The sequence below is a fragment of the Bubalus bubalis genome, chromosome 11 (assembly GCF_019923935.1).
Source record: "Bubalus bubalis isolate 160015118507 breed Murrah chromosome 11, NDDB_SH_1, whole genome shotgun sequence".
NCBI classification, from domain to species: Eukaryota; Metazoa; Chordata; class Mammalia; order Artiodactyla; family Bovidae; genus Bubalus; species Bubalus bubalis.
In genome coordinates, this window is record NC_059167.1 from 46,834,328 (window position 1) to 46,852,177 (window position 17,850).

The 17,850-nt window shown below is 39.3% G+C and overlaps 1 protein-coding gene across 1 annotated transcript in view; it reads left to right on the forward strand.

The window, feature by feature from the left end:
* Window positions 1-1,222: 1,222 nt before the first annotated feature.
* Window positions 1,223-17,850, forward strand: part of UNC13C (unc-13 homolog C) — an 855,380-nt gene continuing 838,752 nt past the window's right edge. Inside the window, exon 1 of the mRNA XM_044925029.2 lies at window positions 1,223-1,443. The gene's annotated coding sequence lies outside the window, so the exon portion shown is untranslated. The remainder of the gene's footprint in view (window positions 1,444-17,850) is intronic.

Sequence of the window (17,850 nt, forward strand, 5' to 3'; positions counted from 1 at the left end):
TCAACATCATCAACCTTTTAGTTCCAGCTGGTCTGGGTCTGCGTGCTGTGCTTGTGGGCAGCATACAGTTAACTTCCTCTGCCTGGTGGGGGTTTTAGGATCTGCAAAACAACTCAAATGATATGACTCAGAATGTTATCTGAAGCCCTTCTGCGCGTGCATGCTCAGTTGTTTCAGTCGTGTCGGACTCCTTGTAGTGCCGTGGACTGTATGTAGCCTGCTAGGCTCCTCTGTCCACAGAATACTCTGGGCAATAATACTGGAGTAGGTTGCCATGGCTTACTCCTTGGGGAGGAACTAAAAGTTTTTGATGTTGTTTAATGGCTAAACTACATAATAATAAAAATTATGATTTTTTTCTTGTTTCATTGTTTTTATTTCTGCATTTTCTCACTTCCCTGATTAAATTTGTTCTTTGCAACCCGGGGAAGGCTTTAGGAGGCTAAAGTTCCTCGACAAACAAGAGGCAGGTGGAAGACATGGGGAGGGGCGGGGGCAGGGGTCTGTCCCAGGAAGGCTCCATAGGGTACTGCTCAGTCAAACATGGTACTCCATGGCAGGGAGTTTCCGCGCCCCCCGCCATTTTTGTTTCTGGAGGTCTCCCTTATTTTGCCTCTGAGCTAAGAAGAATTTATCTTTCCCTAGCTGGTAGAATGGGCCTCTCATCTCACTCAATTTGATGTAGGGTGAAGTCAGTCTCACAATGTGAAAACTGCTTTACCAGCAGGAAATATTGAGGCCACCTAAGGGAGTACGGTTATCTCTGACATTTTGTAAAGTATAAAGAGGTCCTAGAATGGCTGGGGTTGACAAATTAGAAAGCACTTCAAACTCTTAAATTTGCTGTTATTTTTCTCTACTCCTCTTCCTTTCCACTGGCCACCTTCCTCTTTGTCCCTTTTCTGTCTGCCTATGTGGGGAAAGGAGGACATGTGTTTTGTATCATCCTGTTTATTCTTTAGGAATTACAGACGAATTTGTGGAAATAATTTTAAAAAAAGAGAAAACTGCTTCAAAGTGTCTTACAAATGCCTGCTAAAGCATTAGTCTTTATATTGGTGAAAGCATAACATTTATTTAAGTCTAGCGACTATTTTTAATGTTGCAGCCTTGGCACCTTGAATTAATCAAGATTAATGAACTGGCCCTGTGAATAGTGACAGCATCTGAAGGACTATGGTGTAGGCTGTCAATAAATGCCAGTTGAATTCAATTTCAATAATTGTCCCATTAATTAAATGACACAAGTCCTGAGAAAGGCAGCTTACATATCTGGCTCATGACTACAACAGCTGTGAAAGGGTAGGGAGGCCCTTGGTAGATGCCTTAAAGACAGTAAAATGGACGTCACACTGATTTTCAACAAGTCTCTGGAGTCCGACAAATCTAGCTGGCAACCGGCTGAAAAAGCGGCACTTTTCAGCTGCAAGAGGCATAATTCCTGTAAGTCTCAATTTTCTTATTTATAAATGGTAATAATGATTAGCATGTGCTTAAACTTTGACGAGAGGCCGATGCCCTGGGAGCAGGCCCCTGCCTTCTCTGACTATGCTTCTTGGCAAGGTGTGAAAAATTGGTAGGGCCAAGGCAATGTCTACATGCAGAACCTGCAGCACCCCTGCTTTACCCCAAAACGAGCTCCAAACATGTAGAACCCTAGAATTTCCCATTCATGGACTCCGAGCCTGCTTTCAGAGCCTGGCTGAGGTGGCCAAGAGGTCCTGCTTGAGGAGGGGTGTGAACAGAATAACGTGATCCTCTAGAAGGCTGGCCACAAATGTGCATTTCAGACCTCTTGTGCAGTACTGGTAAGAAGGTGAGAAGAGGGGTGACTTGGAATGGGGACCCTGGGGATCCATGGGGATCCTGGGGCAGCCACACACCTGTGTAAAAGTCCAAGAATGAGACGACTTGAAATTTGAACCTGAAATTCTGGTAGTTATGATGTACATTTTTTCAAAGTCAGGTTGGAGTGATGGAATATATTTTATTTAGCAGATTGTTTGCTTGACTTTTATTTTTAAAGCTTATTTGTAATGTGAGGTAATTGCAGATACACTTTTAAGAAATAATGTAAAGGTATGTCTTGTACATTTTGCCTAGTTTTTCCCAATGATAACATTTTGAAAAACTATAGCATAGTATCACTACCAGGATATTGACATATATACAGTCCAAAGATATTCTGATTTCCCCAATTTTACTTGGAATTGTTGGTAAGTGTGTATTAAGTTCTATACATTTTATCCTCTGCGTCAGTTCATGTATTTGCTATTACAATCCTTGTAATACCATAAGAATTCCTTGTGGATTTCTTACTTTTAAATACATAGAACATTTCCAGCAAGTGAGGGGGAGTAATATTAAATGTTTGGCCTAGGTTAAATTTAGAGTAAAGTAATATTGATACATCAAAATGGAGGATACTTCTGAAAGGGAAAACTCTTCTTGAAACAAAATGCTTGTATTAACCCAGTAATTCTGCTGGGAAAGCTTTTCTTCCCTCTTGCACTTACAGATGGGGATTGTGGGGAGGCTGTACCTGAAACCATGGCCTCCAATTCTTGGGACAGGCTGGTTTTCTGTCCTTTATTGCTCAATACTCCACATCTATACGGGGCTTCCCTGATGGCTCAGTGGTGAAGAACCTGCCTGCCAATGCAGGAAACATGGGTTCAGTCCCTGGGTCGGGAAGATCCCCTGGAGAAGGAAATAGCAACTCACTCCAGTATTCCTGCCTGAAAAATTCCATGGACAGAAGAGCCTGGCAGGCCACAGTCAGTCCATGGGGTCACCAAAGAGTCTGAGATTACTTGGCGACTAAATGACAACTACATCTATATGTTATTTGCCCAACATGCCTCTTGTTCTTTTATTGCTTAATGCTCTGCATCTGTGAACATAAGAAAGCTGACCCTTGGCAACCCTCCTAGTTTAGTAAAGCTCTTGGGCTTTCTAAAAGGCCTGGTTTTCAGAGTGTGTAGGAGGTTGAGGACCATCCTGTTATCTTATTAGGAACCTATACATATCTCAGGGTTACCTCTACACTGGATACAGACTTTTAGGCCACTAGGCCCACTCACATTCTCCTGGGGCAGTTAACAAGGCAGAAAGGACTTTTACTACCTGATGATGGCAGGAGTTATCACTAAAGCTAGGACCTCCTGGAACATATCAAATGAGAAAAATTGCTGTTAGGTTATAGTCAGGATTCAGTTCAGAGCATTTCCATCCCTGACCTTCCTGTAGCTTGTCTCAGGGGCTCTGAGGCCTGTCCTGGAATCCCTCTGATGGTTGGCAGGAGCTTCTGTTCTGCCTCCCCAACCAGATACAGCCTGTTGGCGGGCTGGCTCTTCAAGCTCTTCTTTTCCGGTCTTTTGGTTTCTAAGTCTCTGCATTTTCAGTAGTTGGTTGACTCCTAGCAGGAGCTAAGACCTGATCTGGGAATGAAGCCAGGACCCAGGGCAGTCAAAAGACAGAAATTGGCTGTGAAAATAAACCTAATACTTCCTCAGGAACTCTGGGGTGTTAGCAGTGTTCTGGAGGCAAACCATTTGTTTATTTCAGGGTCCATGTTATTGAGATATATAAACATGTTAGACAAATGATTGGAGCTCCAAAAGTAATGTAACTGTGAACATATGTTATAGAAATTGCTGAGAACATCAGTGTGGGCAGTGGAATCACACAGAAAGCAGTGAGAAGGAACAGAGAGTACTTGTATTTGCATCTTGAGCATTGTCAAAGCATATTGAGGGGGGATTTGTTTCAGTGTTACAAACCTTTTCTGTTGCTTTAATTTTTTAAATACAGGAAGTTTATAAGTAAAATAATTATTTTACCATACACAGAAAAATCACAATTAACATTTTGGCTTAGTTTCTTTTATCTGTATATTTATCATAAACTGTACTTGAATTGCAAGTGTTTGATCTTTATAGAAACTATGGAAAAATAAAAAATAGACAAAATTTAAATAATTTGTAGTGTTACTCAAAACACTTCGGCATTTGATGTGTATTGTTCTAAAATGTGTGTATATGTGTGTGTGTACCATCTGTTGAAACGTATGCTATATATACTTTAGTAAAATTGAGTCATAGTATACTGGTAGACTACAGTCCATGGGGTCGCAAAGCGTCGGACACGACTGAGTGACTTCACTTACTTACTTACTTATACAGCCTATTTTATAATCTGCCTTTTCTACCTAATGATTATCTTGAACATTTTTCCATATTCTTGTAAAACATGACTTTTAATGATTAAATAGTGTTCCATCATATAGATGTACCATAATTGACTGAACAGTTTTCTTATTTTGAATATTTAAGTGGTTTCATCATTGTAGAATAGGAGGTGGCAGGAATTCAGCTTTTCTGCATGTGGTATCAGATGGACTTTCTAAAAATGACTCTTCATTCTGTCTGTTGCTTCCAGCTCCTGCTGTTTCTGGAAACTTGCTGTGTCAACCATCTCTCCTTTTATCATTAAGGACATGAATCTTATCCTCTTATGGTAGAACTAAGAGTGTGGTTGCAACAAGGCCAGACAAACTCAAATTTTAATATCTTTTAAAAAGTTATTTATTTTTTACTTGAAGGATAATTGCTTTACAGAATTTTGTTGTTTTCTGCCAAACATCAGCATGAATCAGCTACAGGTATACATATATCCCCTCCCTCTTGAACCTTCCTCCCATCTGAATTTAAATTTTAACCTGCCATTTGCCAGCTGTCAAAGACTGAATTACCTACTATTTAAAATTGAATTATTATAAGAATTACATGAGACAGTGTATCCAAATTTATGTTGCTGTTGAGCTGATAATAGTATTACTTATTGACTCTTCTTTGAGACATATCTGTTGAGCATTTTAATGGGGCAGACATTGTAGTAGGTATTGAAGATACAAAGATGGGAAAAATAAGCATAGATCTAGCTCTGTGGCTGTAACAGTTCAGCATTATAGAAAATCATCAAACAATGAAGTTTTAAAAATTCAAAATTGTAGCCATACCACATGCTAGGAAGGAGAGAGACCTGTTTGTCATGAGCTCTGTCGTCCAGAATTAGTTATACCCACAGGGGCTCTTGTGTGTTCTTAAAAGGGCTGCAGAAAGATTGGTATCCACCAGAAAACTTGCTCTAAGATACCTTTTTTAATCTTCTCTCCCAAATGAACAGAAACTGTATGAATGTGACTTTGCAGTGATAGAGTACAGAGGGCAACCAGCAGGAAATGGCTTTAACTCTTTCCTGCCCACGTGGCGTGGCCTTTGATGGCAGCATCTGTGTGCTCATAGCCTTTGATGTGTGCCTCCAGGATAGGCCTTTGTAATGTGCTGCTTTGCCGGATGCCTGTTGTCTCCCACCCTGTTTGCTCTGCCTCCCTGGCAATCTTGGTATTGCCAGAGCTTAGCAGGGTACCTGGCTTATGGTTGATTCTCACAACATGCATGGCAGGTTGACTCAGGGGCAATATAATATCTCAGGGCAGAGTTGACAACACTTGCCCAGGACAATGTAGGGAAGAAGGAAGGAGTTTCTGGTCCCTGCATACACCAAAGCCCTAAGACAATTCCTTTGCCTTTAGCTTCAAGGGACTCTTGAGAGTCCCTTGGACTTCAAGGAGATCAAACCTGTCAATCTTAAAGGAAATCAGTCCTGAATATTCATTGGAAGGACTGATGCTGAAGCTGAAACTCCAATACTTTGACCACCTGATATGAAGAACTGACTCATTGGAAAAGACCCTGATGATGGAAAAGATTGAAGGCAGGAGGAAAGGTGATGACAGAGGATGAGATGGTTAGATGGCATCACCAACTTGATGGACGTGAGTTTGAGCAAGCTTCAGGAGCTGGTGATGGACAGGGAAGCCTGGTGTGCTGCAGTCCATGGGGTCACAAAGAGTCGAACATGACTGAGCGACTGAACTGACCTGACCTGAAGTCAATTCCGTGTGAAAAGGAGTGGGAAGAAAACATCAAGGGGCAGCTGCTAGAAAGGGTTCAGTGAAAAAGAGGAAGAGGGCTTTCCAGACAAGGAGACATGATGTACTGCACAGATAAGAGAGAATGAGTGACATGGCCTGAGATAGAAGTATTGAGGTATGGCTATGCCAGTAGTAGGGAGAGGCAGGGGAAGGGTTGTTAAGTGGATAAATAGGAGGTGACACTGGGAAAATAGTTAGAGCTGGGTTGTGAAATGTCTTCTGTCATTTATGTTAAAAACAAATTAAAAACACACACACACAGACTGGAGAAGAGCAGAGGGCTTAAAAAATACAATTTAAATATTGCTAATGATCTGACAGCAAAGAAAAATAGCACAGCAAAACAGATCCTCCCAGATGTGATCAGCATGCTTAAGGATCTTTAACTTTACAAGCCATTAGGAAATAAAACTTCCTGGGTCTGACATCCTTGCTTGTGACCTTGTAATTGCAGAGCTAATAACTTTAATGCTTGAAATTAAAGGGGCCTTGAGACCAGAGAAATACAGCATCATCTTTTTTTTTTTTTCATTCTTGGTTCATTCTCATATTTTTGTATTAAAATATATAAGCAATAAGATTTTATACTTTACTCCACAAATAAATTCCTGTTAACAAATGTCTTCATATACAAGCAGATTAAAAATATATTTGTATAAAATTTCAAGTTTATGCAAGAAAGAAATTTATTACCTGAATAAATAGGTGTTCCATACGCTTGCTTCCATTTTGTTATTTATGGATTACATATAGTTTTTGTGTGACTATGTTCCAATGTTTAGAACTGAGGTTCCCCTAGACTCACTTCATTATTTTTCTTCCTAATTCCTGGAAACACACTTAGGACCTTGTATCTAATTTTGGTCTCTTCTCTGAGGATTGAGAATTCAGATGCAGACCTCAGTCAGAACAGATCACATCAACCAATGGACAGTCATGGATTTTGCCATCAAGCATTCTGATTTGGTGCCAAGCTTGGGGAAAATAGGTATATGAATCAGAGTCCAAGAAAATAAATGTCTCTCTCAAATTAAGATAGTTTATTTGCAAGGCAGTAAGCCCAAGGTCAGGGGTGGCAGGTGGGAGGAGCTACGCCATGCCCCCACACCCGAGGCCAAGGGCGGCGGCCGGGAGGAGCAACTCCATGTCCAAGGAGCCGTGGCTGCGTGGGCGCAGGAGGGCCTAGAGGAGCTATCCCATGTTGAAGGTCAGGAAGGGCAGCGGTAAGGAGATACCCCTCGTCCAAGGTAAGGAGCAATGGCTGCGCTTTGCTGGAGCAGCCGTGAAGAGACACCCCACGCCCAAGGTAAGAGAAACCCAAGTAAGACGGTAGGTGTTGCAAGAGGTCATCAGAGGGCAAACACACTGAAACCATATTCACAGAAAACTAGTCAATCTAATCACACTAGGACCACAGCCTTGTCTAACTCAATGAAACTAAGCCATGCCCGTGGGGCAACCCAAGATGGGTGGGTCATGGTGGAGAGATCTGACAGAATGTGGTCCACTGGAGAAGGGAATGGCAAACCACCTCAGTATTCTTGCCTTGAGAACCCCATGAACAGTATGAAAAGGCAAAATGATAGGAGACTGAAAGAGAAACTCCCCAGGTCAGTAGGTGCCCAATATGCTACTGGAGATCAATGGAGAAATAACTCCAGAAGGAGCCAAAGGAAAAACAATACCCAGCTGTGGATGTGACTGGTGATAGAAGCAAGGTTCGATGCTGTAAAGAGCATTATTGCATAGGAACCTGGAATGTCAGGTCCATGAATCAAGGCAAATTGGAAGTGGTCAAACAAGAGACGGCAAGAGTGAATGTCGACATTCTAGGAATCAGCAAACTGAAATGGACTGAAATGGGTGAATTTAACTCAGATGACGATTATATCTACTACTGCAGGCAGGAATCCCTCAGAAGAAATGGAGTGGCCATCATGGTCAACAAAAGAGTCTGAAATGCAGTACTTGGATGCAATCTCAAAAACGACAGAATGATCTCTGTTCGTTTCCAAGGCAAACCATTCAATATCACAGTAATCCAAGTCTATGCCCCAACCAGTAACACTGAAGAAGCTGAAGTTGAACGGTTCTATGAAGACCTACAAGACCTTTTAGAACTAACACCCAAAAAAGATGTCCTTTTCATTATAGGAGACTGGAATGCAAAAGTAGGAAGTCAAGAAGCATCTGGAGTAACAGGCAAATTTGGCCTTGGAATACAGAATGAGGCAGGGCAAAGACTAATAGAGTTTTGCCAAGAAAATGCACTGGTCATAACAAACACCCTCTTCCAACAACACAAGAGAAGACTCTATACATGGACATCACCAGATGGTCAACACCAAAATCAGATTGATTATATTCTTTGCAGCCAAAGATGGAGAAGCTCTATACAGTCAGCAAAAACAAGACCAGGAGCTGACTGTGGCTCAGACCATGAACTCCTTATTGCCAAATTCAGACTGAAATTGAAGGAAGTAGGGAAAACCACTAGACCATTCAGGTATGACCTAAATCAAATCCCTTATGATTATACAGTGGAAGTGAGAAATAGATTTAAGGGCCTAGATCTGATAGATAGAGTGCCTGATGAGCTATGGAATGAGGTTCGTGACATTGTACAGGAGACAGGGATCAAGACCATTCCCATGGAAAAGAAATGCAAAAAAGCAAAATGGCTGTCTGGGAGGCCTTACAAATAGCTGTGAAAAGAAGAGAAGCGAAAAGCAAAGGAGAAAAGGAAAGATATAAGCATCTGAATGCAGAGTTCCAAAGAACAGCAAGAAGAGATAAGAAAGCCTTCAGTGATCAATGCAAAGAAATAGAGGAAAACAACAAAATGGGAAAGACTAGGGATCTCTTCAAGAAAATCAGAGATACCAAAGGAACATTTTTGCAAAGATGGGCTCGATAAAGGACAGAAATGGAATGGACCTAACAGAAGCAGAAGATATTAAGAAGAGATGGCAAGAATACACAGAAGAACTGTACAAAAAAGATCTCCACGACCCAGATAATCACGATGGTGTGATCACTGACCTAGAGCCAGACATCCTGGAATGTGAAGTCAAGTGGGCCTTAGAAAGCATCACTACGAACAAAGCTAGTGGAGGTGATGGAATTCCAGTTGAGCTATTTCAAATCCTGAAAGATGATGTGGTGAAAGTGCTGCACTCAATATGCCAGCAAATTTGGAAAACTCAGCAGTGGCCACAGGACTGGCAAAGGTCAGTTTTCATTCCAATCCCAAAGAAAGGCAATGCCAAAGATGCTCAAACTACCGCACAATTGCACTCATCTCACACACTAGTAAAGTAATGCTCAAAATTCTCCAAGCCAGGCTTCAGCAATATGTGAACCATGAACTTCCTGATGTTCAAGTTGATTTTCGAAAAGGCAGAAGAACCAGAGATCAAATTGCCAACATCCACTGGATCATGGAAAAAGCAAGAGAGTTCCAGAAAAACATCTATTTTTGCTTTATTGACTATGCCAAAGCCTTTGACTGTGTGGATCACAATAAACTGTGGAAAATTCTGAAAGAGATGGGAATACCAGACCACCTGATCTGCCTCTTGAGAAATTTGTATGCAGGTCAGGAACAACAGTTAGAACTGGACATGGAACAACAGACTGGTTCCAAATAGGAAAAGGAGTACGTCAAGGCTGTATATTGTCACCCTGTTTATCTAACTTATATGCAGAGTACATCATGAGAAATGCTGGACTGGAAGAAACACAAGCTGGAATCAAGATTGCCAGGAGAAATATCAATAACCTCAGATATGCAGATGACACCACCCTTATGACAGAAAGTGAAGAGGAACTAAAAAGCCTCTTGAAAGTGAAAATGGAGAGTGAAAAAGTTGGCTTAAAGCTCAACATTCAGAAAACTAAGATCATGGCATCTGGTCCCATCACTTCATGAGAAATAGATGGAGAAACAGTGGAAACAGTGTCAGACTTTATTTTTCTGGGCTCCAAAATCACTGCAGATGGTGACTGCAGCCATGAAATTAAAAGATGCTTACTCCTTGGAAGGAAAGTTATGACCAACCCTAGATAGAATATTCAAAAGCAGAGACATTACTTTGCCAACAAAGGTCTGTCTAGTCAAGGCTATGGTTTTTCCTGTGGTCATATATGGATGTGAGAGTTGGACTGTGAAGAACGCTGAGCGCTGAAGAATTGATGCTTTTGAACTGTGGTGTTGGAGCAGACTCTTGAGAGTCCCTTGGACTGCAAGGAGATCAGCCCTGGGATTTCTTTGGAAGGAATGATGCTAAAGCTGAAACTCCAGTACTTTGGCCACCTCATGTGAAGAGTTGACTTGTTGGAAAAAATTCTCATGCTGGGACGGATTGGGGGCAGGAGGAGAAGAGGATGACAGAGGATGAGATGGCTGGATGACATCACTGACTCGATGGATGTGAGTCTGAGTGAACTCCGGGAGTTGGTGATGTACAGGGAGGCCTGGCGTGCTGCGATTCATGGGGTCACAAAGAATCAGACACGACTGAGTGACTAATCTGATCTGATCTCTAATTACAAAAGCTTAAAGGAGTAAGGGTCATATCAGAATTTATGAGATCTGAGTAACCCCTTTCATTCCCAGATTTGCATTTCATTGTCTATTTGGAAAATAAAATAACAGTGTACTTGCTTGCTTACATCAGTTATTTATGTACAAGTAAAGTGAATCAAGAAGAGGGGAAATAAAGACTAAAGAAACCTACCATAACAGTCAGAGTGTGTTGAAACCAAATCAGGGTTTTTTTTTTTTTTTTTTTTTTCATTTAGAATACATTGCCTTACTTGCGAGCGCAGGTAGAGAAAATTAGCAAGTACTTTCTCTGTTTACTAGACACCTCTATCTGCTGCTAGAACACACTGACATCTTCATTCTCCATTTCCAGCTCTGCAGGTGTGTCTGTTTTATTGATTGGCTTCTCACCAAATCAGGAGTTGATCTGCCTTATTGAAAAGTCCTGTTGTTCACAATATGTTTTCATTAGTTTATTAAGTGGTCTAAACATTTTGATTTTAAACTGCACTGTAGTGTCTGCCCTGCCACTTCAAATTAGCTTGATCCTCATTCTCAGTCCTGACTCCACACATGGGCTTTTTATTGGCCCAGTGAATGCCGGGGTAGTTTTAGCTGCCCTTTTCCAAAGAGATGCCAGGCAACACCAAACTAGCATACAGGTGGCACTTGGAGACAGCAGGAGAGGGAGATGACAGTCTCTGCTGAAAGTTAGAATGTTTTGCTTTTGTATTTACTTGTTGGAATTGGTTTTTATGCATAGGGTGAGGTAGGGATCCAGAGTCAATTTTTTATATGGAATGTTCCCCCGGCACCATTTACTGAATAGTTCACCCTTTCCCCACTGATTTGCAACACCATCTTTGTTAGAAATCACATTGTTTATGAGTGTTAGTTAAATTCTGAGTTCTAGATTGTGTTCTGTTGGTCTTCTTTGCTTTTTTTAAAAATCAATGTATAACATTTATATCAATAAATTACTATCAGATCTCTAATCTTACTATTTTGTTGGGTAATGTTTTCATTAATCATCATTTTTAGGTAATATTTTTCTGTTTTTGTTTTTTGATGTTTTATGAAACATTTTAAGTTAGCTTATTCTCTATGAAAATACCTTGTTAGGATTTTGATTGGAATTACATAAATTTATAGATCAGTTTGGAAAGGATAAATATCTGTAAATATTACCTTCCTGTCTATAAGCAGAATATGTTTACCCATTATATGTCTTCTTTGCTGCTGCTAAGTCGCTCAGTCATGCCCGACTCTCAGCGACCCCATGGACAGCAGCCCACCAGGCTCCTCTGTCAATAGGATTTTCCAGGCAAGAGTACTGGACTGGGGTGCCATTGCCTTCTCCTTATGTCTTCTTTAGTACTTCACTAAAATACAAAGCGCTACTTGTTCAGTCATGTCCATCTCTTTGCAACCCTATGGACTCTAGCCCACCAGGCTCCTCTGTCCATGTGATTTTCCAGGCAAGAATCCTGGAGTGGGTTGCCATGTCCTTCTCCAGGGGATCTTTCTCACTGAGGGATCAAATCCGCATCTTCTATGTCTCCTGCGCTGCACTGCTTTTCTTTACCTGTTGTCATCTAGAAAGCCCAGTACTTCACTGAAGTGTTGTAATTTTTCTATTAAATTATCAGAGATTATGCCATTCATTGATTTATTCATTGATAATTTTCTTGGAAGACTTACTTTTCAAACCAGTGAATTTGCCAGCATGCTTGTCTCATTCTTGATTTTAAAGGAATTAAAAAAAATTACTATTGTAATGCTTAGTGTAGGTTTTTCTAAATATGTTTTTAAAAATCAGGTTTGAGTAAGTTCTCTTCTAGAATTTATTTTTACTGAATAGATGTTAGATTTTTATTGCATGGTTTAGCTTATCTGTTGACACAGTATTATCATTTTCTTCTTCTAACTTTATGTGGAAAATTTTACTAGCGATTTTATATATTAAACCACTATAATATCTCTAGGATTTAAACAGCAGTTTATTTCACTCCAGAGTTGTTTTTTTTTCCACTATACTTTTGCATCTCTCAATAAAATCAACTCTTCCTTTTAACTGCGTCCTGAGAGCTCCAGCCACAGGTTTGGCTGAAAAATAGGCATTTTTACTTTTTCAAAATATAATTTGGATGGATTTTTCTAATTTCTTATTTTACATCCTTTTTCTCAGGACATTTTTATTAAGCATAAATCTTTGGGCAACTAATAACCTTTAAAGGAATCAGTTAAAAATTAAAGCGTCTGGGAGCCGATATGTGGAAATATCATCTTTTAAATGCAATTTTTAAGAAGTTTAGAGAACATGTGATAAATGAGTATGTCCTATGAGATGCTTTAGGAATAGAAGGTTTAGGATTTTGATTTTAGACAGTTACTTTCTTAATAAAATCTTATGGTCTTATTTAATGGATACAGACACTGGAAGATTCTCCGGGGTCTTAGGAGGATCTATACTACTTGCCTGAGATAGTAACTATGATTGTCACTGCAGCTGATTAATTTTCAGGAAAGAATTGCATCTCCACATTGCAGAGATATTGTTGCCATGGTGATGTTATGACATCAAGCTTTGCACAGAGGGTGCTGCTGCTTTTTACCTATAATTTATGGCATGAGCTGCATAAAACCCTTTGAGGAAGATATATGTGTGTGTGTGTGTGTGTGTGTGTGTGTGTGTATGTTAAAGCCAGGATGAGTGTATAAAGCTGTTCTTTAAGATAGTGACTGTGAGTATCTTAGTTCCTCTTTCTATTTTGATGTACATTGTAATAATCTGATCATAAGTGAGAACATGAGAATTGAGAACAGTATACTTGCATTTTCATCAATTGAAGGTTTCAGTAAAGTACTTTCACTAAAAATGTAGTCTCTTATTCCTGTTGAGCAGGAGAATTGGAAGCATTGGAATGTGGAAAGAATATTGACCTTAGAATGAAAAATAGAAATTAAAGTCTAATCCCATTTATTATTATGTGACTGAATTTAATACCTCTGAATTTTGCTTTATCCTTCAAAAATGTGAATAATGTGAATAATTTCTTTTGTTGAGATGATAAAAAAAAAAAAAGACTGTCTAGATACCAGTTTTCTGGTAACATACCACCCTGACTTACCTCTGGGGAAACTCTTCTCCACTATCCTTAATCCATGCAAACAATTTTCTCAGACCTTGACTGAGATTGTGACTCATAACCTGTGACTCTTGGTCATAGCAAATGATCCTGAGTGGATTTATGACATAGGCCAGGCTGTTGAGAATCCTTCTTGAAACTTCTGTTGAATATATTGAGAGAACCGTACTCTTGAGTTGACCATATCTTGGTCAACTTGAGTTGACCATATCTTGATTACCAGTTGAGGATATTCAGCCTGAAAATGAAGTTTATGCATATGAAGCCACTAGGTGGTATTTCAAGGGGCTCTGAGAAGCTCTGGTTCTTTATGTCTTAGCACAAAAAAGAATTCAGTGAGAGGCAAAGTGATAGATAAGAAGTAATATTAGAATAGAATGCTTGTGAGGCATCCTACAGGAGAAGGGTGAAAGGATGCCATGTCTTGAGTACTTAGTGGGCTACAGTTTTATAATCAAAAGAAAAGTGAAAAGGGAGAAAAGACCGCCTTCTTCCTCATTTAAGTGGACATCATGTTTCATCATCAGCTCTTCCTCCATCAGGAAAGGGGTTTTCTTGTCCCTACATGGTGAAGCCAGGACTATCATGGCACTATGGAAAAATTATTTCAGGTCTAAATAAATGAGGGTCTTTCACTGAAATGTCACCTTTCCATAAATGATTGTTTTTTTATGTGTGAAGAGAGCATGCCCTAGCAATCATTAACTTACCAAGCTCACTGGGTAGGATGCGGGTCTCATGTCACCATTGTTTTATTGTTTTGGGGCACATCTAATGCTTCTGTTGCATGGTTTTGTGGCTAAGCAAGCCTGCACAGTTTTGTGGTTGAGCAAACCTGCTTTCTTGAGTAATCATCAACTTACAGGGGTCTCTTGACTTTTCTCTTTACTTACAATCCCCTAGAGATATTTACTATTTAATCACCTCTTTGTCCCTTTACTCTGCCCCTATCACATAGGGAAAGTGATCTGAGAAAGAAACATGGCACACTTTGACAACCTGAACTCAGCAGCATCAGATCTTTACCTTTTCAAAAATCATGTGAGCTGATATATTGATTAAACCAATGTCAGTTGGGCTTCTATAGCTCAAAACTAAAAATAATTCTGAATAGCAGAACCATCAATATACTTACATATATGTTATTTTAAATTAAAACCTGCTAAATAACTAAAATCTTTCTCATAACTAGAATGATCAAAGATTAGCTGTGACTGACTTTGATGTCACATGCTGTTTAGATGTTTCTCAGTGGAATTTTTTGTTGCTATTTTAATATTTCTGTTTCTGAATAATATATGAGGTCAGTTATTTGGTAAATATAATTGACTTTTTAAGGACTCTTTCTCTTTAATTTTTTTGGTGGGGCTTATCTGCTTGCATTTTATTTTTTTACAATAAGTAACAGAACCATGAGACTAGTGATATTGTTGACAGAGGAGTCAATGGATGAGAACTGGACTGAAGTTAGAAGTTCAAAGGTTATATATTACATGTATGTGGAAAAAGAAGAGTCCTTGAAAGAGAATGAGAGTGAAGGCAAAGTGTATAACTTCACAGAGTCAGGGAAGTAAATGAAACATGTCACGAATGTGTTAATGTTCTGCCTATTTAAATGCAATACAGAGACCCAATAAATGGGGCCTGAAAATTTTCCCTTGAGATCAGCATTTACAAGGCTTTTAGTAATTAGTGAGAGCAATTCCATGATATTTATTGAGAAGCTCTATATCAGTGGAATGATAAAGGGTGGATATTAAAAAATGGGAGTTGAAGAGTAGAGATGACTCACTGAAGAATCACGAATAAGAAGAGAAGAAATTCAGTGAAAATAGGAGACCATAGGATCAGGGAGAGCTTAAAATCTTTTCAGAATGAAAGACCCTACATATACTGATAAGTAAAGAAGGAGAAGAAGCCAGTTTAAAGGACAGGAACTGAACTGAATACATAAAAGAGGGGACTTGATAAAGTTAGTTCCCAGCTGAGAGAAAAATGAGTAAATGCCAGACAGCATATGTAAATGTGTCAGCCTTGAACTGGCAAGATGCCACCTCTGAAATCAGGAGAAAGAAGGCCAAAAGTGTGTCTTAGTGTGCACCAGTATGTTGATTATAAACTAGAAAGCTGGGGCTGATTACCACTGTTAATGTAAATTTTATGAGTGAAGTAAGAAACAGGATTGTTTATGAGAGAAGGACATTTGGCTGTGATAAAAGAGAAACAGAGCTGGATGTTTTTTAAAGATGGCAAGACAGATTTTATTCAGGCTACTGCAGCAGTGGAGAGACTTCAGTGTAAACTGAGGTATCTTTGCTGAAACAAAATGTGAGAGGCTTTTAAAATCCTGGAGTGTGCTAATGGAATGTAAGGGGGTGGATTGCTCAATGTGATTAGGCTAGCTGTGTTTACTAGTTGCCACCTAAAGAAGTTAGGCTCCTACCCTGCACTGAAATTAGAAGACAGGGGCCTTATCTTTTTCGATGATCGCATTTCAAAGAGATGGCTCCTAGGTCCTTAAGAAAGACATTCCTGGGTTGTAGAAGATCTGTCTCAAAAGGATAGAATGAAGATTTATAATTGTGTATTGTCTAGTAAATTCTCTAAGAAAAAGGAGATAAGAAGCTCATAGTGAGGACTTGACTGAAACTGCCAGCAAATCCTTTTGGAGCATTGAGCTTTCTCAGGCAGGCATTTCAAGGGAGCTGGACTGATTAACCTAGGGACATGACCTTGAGCTGATAGGAGCCTTGCTAGAAGTTAGCCAAGAATAGAGTGTTTATCACCACATTGGTGTTTGACTTTCTCAAGGTCATATTGACTTGCATGATTCAGGTGTGCATCCAGGTGATAAAGTAGCAAGAGTGATGCATAAACAAGTTTAAGAAATTTCATAGAAAGCTCTCTAGACTGACCATATAAAAACTGACTCATTATATAAAAACTGACAGAATGTTCAGTTTAGAGCAATATGGAAAAATGAAGCAAATAGGTAAAAAGTACACAACTACATAACTAAAATCCTAAAAAAAGAGAAGGTAGAACAGAGCTGCAAGTCAGGCATGACTCTCCACTTTACCTGCAGCCTTCAACAAAGTCTCATAATACACAATTGGTTTTTAATACCAGAGCATGTTATTTCATCATGCATTTAGTGTTTTAATCATCCATGAGATCTATTAAATGTCTACTATATGCCAAGCACTGGTCTGAAGATGAAAAACTCAGTTTAAGTAGTTGTAACTATTAATTGTGTGCTATATACATTAATGTTTAATATAACTGTCAGTAAACTGTATGTGATTCCATCCCTGAGGTTGTGAAGCTCTATTAATAAGTATTTTTATTTCCCATAAAAGTCCTGAATTCAAGGAGATCTTTAAGGTACTTTTAATGAGACGTATTTGAAATGGAGCAGATCCAACTGACATTTATAGGCAGCACCATCATTCCTTTATTGGGCAGAATCCTTATACTGAAATGATTTCATAAAATCTTTGCTTTATGATGAGGTTTAGAACATGTAACTAATGAATTCATGAAGTCAGTTATTTTAGTTCATTTGAGCTCCTGTAACAAAATACCATAGACTCTGTGGCTTATAAACAATAGAAATTTATTTCTTACAGTTCTAGAAGCTGGGAAGTCCAAAATCAGTCTTGGCTGATTCACTGTCTGATGATGGCTGGCTTTCTGGTTCATAGACAGCCATCTTTTTGTTGTGTCCTACCTGGCATAAGAACAAGGGATCTCTCTGGGGTCCCTTTTCTAAGGGCACTAATTCCACTTGTGAGGGCTCTGCCCTCAAGCCCTAATCATATCTAATATGTTGCGCCTCCTAACACCGCCACTTTTGGGGTTAGGATTTCAACATACGAAATTTGGGCCATAAGCATTCAGTCCATAGCATTTTGTGATGCTCTTCATTTGTTTAAACACAATTAAAATTTTATGGTGGACACTTTTTGTCTGTTTATACTTATTTAACAATTTTTACAATTACTAATGATTCCATGAAATCACTGATGTTATAAACTTAGCTTGAATTTCAGCAGTCTGTGAACTTGGTTAAGTTACTTAATTTACACATTTAAAAAAAGAGAGTTTTAGTATTTAGCTTGCTGAGTGGCATGGAGATTAAATGAAATTATGTTTTA